The sequence below is a fragment of the Vombatus ursinus genome, unplaced genomic scaffold, assembly GCF_900497805.2.
Source record: "Vombatus ursinus unplaced genomic scaffold, bare-nosed wombat genome assembly UNPS02013588.1, whole genome shotgun sequence".
Classification (NCBI taxonomy): domain Eukaryota; kingdom Metazoa; phylum Chordata; class Mammalia; order Diprotodontia; family Vombatidae; genus Vombatus; species Vombatus ursinus.
This window is the reverse complement of record NW_020953366.1, coordinates 1-5450: the sequence shown is the minus strand read 5'-3', so window position 1 is coordinate 5450 and position 5450 is coordinate 1. Positions and strand designations below refer to the sequence as shown.

Sequence of the window (5450 nt, the reverse complement as noted above, 5' to 3'; positions counted from 1 at the left end):
GTAGGACCTGAGTTCAAATCCGGCCTCAGACCAAACACTTGACACTTACTAGCTGTGTGACCCCCAATTACCTTAAAAAAAAAGAAAGAAAAAAATGCCCTGTATCACTAATGATAGAAATGCACATTGAAATCACACTGAAATGTCACCTTATACATTAAACTGCTGAAGATGAAATTACAGGGGCTGTGGGAAGACAAGCATGTGTGAAAGCTATGAAATGGTCCAAATACTCTCTGGAAAATAATGTCAAATTATTGCCCCCCCCCCCCCCCCAAAAAAAGGCCACTAAACTGATCAGGCCCCATGACTAGGTTTATAAACTCCAAGGAGTTCACTGACAGAAAGGCTCCATTACATCCCCCAACATTCATGGCTGCACTGTTACAGTAAAAAGCTGGAAACAAATAATGTGCCTGTTTATTGTGGGGAAAAAAAACTGAAGAAATTGTGGTACATAAATGTAATGGGATGTTATTTTGTAAACAACAAATATGAAGGATTCTTAAAACAGGATATATATGAAATGATAACAGGGAAATAGGTTAAACTGGGACAACAGCAAGAACCAAAACTAAACCCAACTGTAATTTTAATAACCAGACTTGGCACCAAAAGAATTAAAAAACCACAAAGAAAAGTCTAGGTGTTAGTTTTACAGAACTGCTTTTGGATTTTGTTTTGTTTTTAATAAAATGGAAGTCTTGCTGGGTTGGGAGAAGGGAGTCAATTGTGATGCAATCTGAGAGTCAACATATGATGCAAAAACAAAAAGTAGCAAAAATTTTTAAAAATTTCCTTTATGGTTAAAAAAAAAAAGGGGGTCAGGGGGATGGTGAAATATATGAGCAGAATACAGAATGTTACATGTGTGCCATGTCCCCTTCCATTCTTCTACAGCTTTTAACTAAACTTGAAGAAAAAATACTATGTGGTTCAGAAAAGTGTTTTTTTCAACAAGTAGCTATTCATTCACTCAGAGTTTTAAGTCTGTTTTTAAATGCTTTAATGGACCAAGGAAGGCTACAAATTACAAAGGCTATTAGTTGAACTACCCAGGCAAAATAATTAGAAATGACAATTGTTCTATTTGGTACAGTATATAATCTAATTTTGCAGATTTTTAGTATTGCAAAATTAATACTCTCATTCTGTCATTCAGAAATGAAATTCAATGGAGAAAATAGTAACACATGTGTTAGTCCATCCTGAACTATTTTGGTCAGTGTTTTAAACATATATATATATATATATATATATACACATATATGAAATACATACATATTGTGTGTATACACACACATATTATCAAAGAATACTTTAATAGCTAGTATGTACAACTAAGTAAATCTCTTTAAATCTGAAAGTTAATTTGTTTTTTTACTAACATCTTTTTTTAGGTTATTTACAAAACCTACAGACCTTTACTACACAGGAATTACTCTAAAGTATTTTTTTAATTATGGCTTTTATATTTAATCAAGTACAGTTTAAGAAATTATACCAAGTTAAATATATAAATTTAAAAAAGTTTATTCCAAGGTATACATCAGGCAGGTTCCCTCTCATTTGTGGTCAACGAGCTGTTGAAGGTGACAGTTGATCTTTTTCAGGTGTTGTGCCGCTCTTGAAATGCCTCTCGCTTCAAACAGCAGAGCTGGCAAGCTGGACAGGTCATACTGTTGAAGGAAGAGTAACTGAAATAACTATGGAGTGAGAATGATCAAGACAAATGAGTCAAGGCACTCACCTCCTACTAGCTATATCTAGCTATATCTTACAGTTCAGCGTTACCGTTAACAGTGAGTTGCCTTGTGCTCTGGTGCAGGGAAGGAACACTGGGCTTTGGATGCGAAGCCCTGGTCTTGAATCATCACAAAATGTGCAACTTTGGACAAGTTACATGTCCTAAAAGGGCTTTGCTGGATGAGAGATAAGCTCTCAGGCATAGACATTCTTGACCCCTGTGAGCACCAGAAGCACAGGGCCAGTGATCTATGGAGTTTAAAGATGATTCATAATGACCAGGGCATGCCAGGGCCCGGTTCAGACTAGCCCTGCCACCCATGTGGTATCTGGCAGATTTATTTTAGGCCATGTTACAGCTATGTTTTAAGAAAGAGTCTTTGGAGCCTCCTCTCATGTAATCTGTGCCTTCATAAAGTAAAATAAAGGCAGAAGAAAATATACAATTAAAAGAAAGAGAAGGGGGGGGGACTGCAGATATTGCTGTGTGTACTTCTTTAAGACCACACAGAACACTGAGATAATTATTGCAGCAGGATTTCCTGCCATGCTTCCAGTGGCAAATTGAGTTTATCAGGCCAGTTACTAGTTTGCTCTTTTCCTCCTAGAGTCACACTGTGACAAAGTTAACTTGTTTTATTACAAAGTAGATTGATGAGATATATATATCATATCTGTATCTCAAAGTAGACTGAAAATGAAATTCATTTAAAAAAAATCATTGATTCTTTAGCTTCTGGAAAATTTCCTAAAATATAAATATGGTAAAATAACTTCTTCCAGCTTTCAGAATGTTATCACCATTCCCATAAAAGTGCCCCATTTTACAGATTAGGAAACTGAGACAAACAGGTTAAGTGACTTGCCAAGGGCCACAGTGTCTGAGGCCTAATTTGAACTCAGGTTTTCCTGACTCCAGCCCTAGTACTCTAGCTAAACTTAATAAATGCTTGCTGACTGATTCTAGTGAAAAGTGGCAACAAGTGGAGTTAACTGATTTCCTTGGATTAAAAAAAAACAACACAATAATTATCCTTAGTAATTTGAACAAAAAAAATTACCCTTGAAATTTGTATAAAAGTTATATGATAAGCCTTACCTCAAATTTTCGGTAGGCAAAGACCATTAGCTTCAAATAAAGCATGACTTTAAATTTTCTCTATTCCTTTCGAGTAAAGTAGCTAAATACTTAAAATCACTTAGGAGTGTTATGAATTTATATTGCCTCCAGTGATGTTTGCAGGTAGGTGATGCCTACATACACATTATGGATAGAGGGCCAGGTCTGGAGTTAGGAAGATCTGAGTTCAGATTCAGCCTCAGGCACTTAATAGCAGTGGGCAAGTCACTTAACCTCTGCCTCAGTTTCCTCATCTGTAAAATGGAGATAATAGCACCAACTTCATAGGATTACTGTGAGGATCTTTAAACGCAAACTTTAAATGCAGTACTACGTGCTAGCTATTCTAGTGGCCTGGCTGGGCTGTGACCTTGATGGAGCTGACCCAAACTGTCTTACAAAGACATTAAGAACATGTCACAAACATAAAGGGACTATTTCTCCTGACGTATAATGAAGAAACCAAAATGAACTCAAGTGACACTCACTTTTTCTCTCTCTGTTGGGGTTTTCCTTTTAAGAGCTGCATAATCATGATGAAGCTGTTTCAAATTAGATAAAAACCATGCTGCTTCTGTGAGAGAAGATTTTCTTTCTTTAAGTTCCTCATATTTTACTTGTAGATGTTTCAACTCTGGTTCGGTCCTGAAACAAACACTTTTACCATAAGCACAACAGGTGGTGAAGTAGAAGTATACTCCACTCCCTCAGTGGCCAACGCAAGGCCTTCACTGGGTCTGGACCCTTTCCCCTCCCCCTCCTGCTTTCTCGTCTCCTAGACCAAAAGCAACCTGAAGGCAGAGGTGATAACAAAGCTTGGCAGCTTCCCCAACACAGCACAGGCTTCCAGAGTAGTAGGAGCTTTATAAATGTTTGTAAATAAAAATAAGAGGTTGGACTGCAACATATGTGGTGCCACCCACTTCTGAAATTGTGATTTTGTCAAGTATTTTGGCATATAATTGTAGTTAAGAAAAAGAAAACAATCTATAAATGTAGATGGTATGTAATATCAGTATCAGTCAATCAACATTAAGCACCTACTATGTGCTAAGCACTGGCAATACAAAAAAGGGGAAAAAGAAAGTCCCTACTTTCAAGAAGCTTACAATCTAATGGGGAGACAGCTTGCAAACAAAATACAAGATGTAGAGGGAAGACACTGCAACTAAGAGGCATTGGGAAAGGTTTCCTGTGAAAGACAAGAGTTTAGTCGGAGCTTAAAGGAAGCCAGGGAGATCAGCAGCGAGGCATGGGGGACCGTCAGAAAGAATACTCAAAGCTGATGGAGGGCTTTGTTCACGGGGCAGCCGAGAGGCCACTGTGATTGGGGAGGAAGGTGTAAGAAGATGGTAAGAAAGAGGGCTTTAGATGCCTGTCTGCAAACCTTAAAGTGCAGCACTAAGTGCTATTTTCTAATGACCTGGCTGATCTGTGACCTTGACAGAGCCGACCCAAACTGTCTTATTAAATGTCTCATAAAGACATTTCGACACTTGACGCTTACTAACTGTGTGACCGTGGGCAAGTCACTTAACCCCAATTGCCTCACCAAAAAAAAACAAAAAAAAAAAAACAAAGACATTACAAACATATCAAAGGGACTTTGAATTCTATTTGTTCCTGGAGGCAACAGGGAGCCACTGGAGTTTATTGAGTAGGAACCTGTGCTTTAGGAAAATCACTTTAGTAGCTGAATGGAGAATGGATTGGAGAGTAGAGAGACCTGAGACCCACAAGCAGCTATTGCAACAGAACAGGCATTGGGTGATGTGGGTTTGCACCAGAGTGGCGGCAATGTCAGAGAACGAGGCGTATCCAGAATATGCTGCAAAGGTGAAATCAATGAAACCAGCCGTGACAACAGATTGGATATGGAGGGTGAGAGAGAGTGAAGTGTCCAGGAGGACTTAGCTTGTGAGTGTAAGGGACCAAGAGGATGGTGTCACCCTCTACAGTAATAGGGAAGGTCAGAGTGGGGAAATGTTTAGGGGGAAAGATTATGAGCTCTATTTTGGACATACTGAGTTTAAGACATCTACTAGATATCCAGTTCGAGACATCTGAAAAGCAGTAGGAGATACAAGATTGCTGGTCAGCATACAGATTGGGACAGCATACAGATTGAGAATCATCGGCATAGAGATGTTAACTAAATCTGTGAAGCTGATGAGATCCCCAAGGGAAATACTACAAGGGGGAAGAGAAGAGAGCAGGTCAGAAGCCTGAGGGAAGATCCAGCAAAGCAGACATGAGAATGATCAGTTAGATGGGTGGGTGTCAAAGGCTGCAGAGAGGTCATGGGTAAGGAGGTCTGAGACGAGGCCACTGGATGTGGTGACAGCCTTTTAGGGTGGGGTCTACCTACAAAGGGAGCAGAAGAGAAATAGGACGACAGCAGGGATGGATGGAAGGACAGAGGGGAGACGCTGAGGTGAAGGAAGCTTTGACCCCTAGTTTCCTGATCTATAAAATCAGAGTATTGGATGTACTAACTATATGGACCAAATGATTCATTTTGCACAGAAAGCATCATTAACACCATAAAACATTGTGGACATGGAACATTAGAAATTTTTTAAAT

At 39.0% G+C, this 5450-nt stretch overlaps 1 long non-coding RNA gene across 1 annotated transcript; it reads right to left on the bottom strand.

Annotated features, from left to right (window-relative positions):
- Positions 1 to 1517: 1517 nt before the first annotated feature.
- Positions 1518 to 4353, bottom strand: LOC114040563. The gene is made up of 2 exons (XR_003568793.1): positions 3355 to 4353; positions 1518 to 1679 (listed from the first exon to the last, which is right to left on the bottom strand). It is a non-coding gene; the product is annotated as an uncharacterized LOC114040563 (long non-coding RNA).
- Between the last annotated feature and the right edge of the window lie 1097 nt (positions 4354 to 5450).